The 1,235-nt window shown below is 40.2% G+C and overlaps 1 protein-coding gene across 1 annotated transcript in view; it reads right to left on the reverse strand.

Annotated features, from left to right (window-relative positions):
* ANKDD1B (ankyrin repeat and death domain containing 1B) overlaps positions 1–1,235 on the reverse strand; it is a 57,738-nt gene that overhangs the window by 4,218 nt on the left and 52,285 nt on the right. The window lies entirely within an intron of this gene.

Here is a 1,235-nt window from a genome sequence, read left to right on the forward strand (position 1 = left end):
AAAAAAAAAATAAAGTTTGCTTCTTTGTTTTTAAAGCTAAGTGGTTGATTAATGCCAAGCAAACTCTATATTTCCTAGGTTTTGGCCAAATCATAAAAAAGCAAAGCTAAGGAATCCAGCTGGCCTGATCTCACTAATTTTGACAGCTCAGGTCTGGCTGAAATGATCCCATTGCTTGGAATTATCTAACCAAGACAGACCTCTGAGCCTATATCCCTTGTGTTCCTCATGGGACAGCCAAGTCTCCCCCAAGGCCATGTCCTGCAAGAACCCCATCCCCCTGACCTGGTTTAAGGGACTCCTCCTGGAATCGAAACCCTAAACAGTGACCCTTTTGACTACAGAATAAACCCATTCATCCCAGGACAATCTCAAGGATCACCATAAATAGGATTGGTTTCCCAGTGACACACCACCTATTAAATCCTTTCTTTCTTAGAGCCCATTCAGTTGGGAACCTTAATTTCTTTTTAGGCATTTAGCCACCTTTTCAATATGGCTCAATAAAAGTAATAATCCTTTGCAAACCTCAGTTTAGTGAAGATTCCCATGAGCGTCGGCTTTCTGCAAAGTTCCCAGTCACCTTTGTGGACCTAAGCTCATTGCCTTATTCCTANCACTCTGGGAAGAAACTTCCCTGGGCAGATAGCGCACGTACTCCTGGGTAAATCTCTGTTCCTTTTCTAATCTTGCTCCTGACAAACTAATTTTTCTTAAATACTGTCATCAATATGTCACTCCTTTGCTCAAAAGCCCCCAAACTCCCTGGTGCTAGTATCCTTACCTTGGATTACAATATAATTGGATTGTGAATGTCATTGTTATGATGCCAACTAGATTATCAGCTCCATCAAACACACACGCCTTAGGTAAACATGCTCCAGGAACTCTGTAAAGGTTTGACTGGAACATTTTAAAATCCCCCTCATTCTGCTGGCAAGTACTCTGGAGGTACACCATCTTTTCAAGTCATTTCTTTGGGTCAAGAGAGATTTCCAGAAGGCAACTCAACTTTCTGAAGACTCCACAGAACACTATATGCCTAACTGGTGACAAAAGAGAAATCTTAATAACAAAAAAGAAATCTTTTTAGATACTAGACAATATTCAGTGTTTTTAATATATTTTCCATTTCTTCACATGAAAACATATCTTTAGAATGGCAATAAAAAGTCCCATAATTTACCTATATGTGGTATCAGTAGCATGTGCCTGTGGGGCTGTGATCCCACCAT

Source organism: Galeopterus variegatus, unplaced genomic scaffold, assembly GCF_000696425.1.
Source record: "Galeopterus variegatus unplaced genomic scaffold, G_variegatus-3.0.2 Scaffold5653, whole genome shotgun sequence".
Classification (NCBI taxonomy): Eukaryota; Metazoa; Chordata; class Mammalia; order Dermoptera; family Cynocephalidae; genus Galeopterus; species Galeopterus variegatus.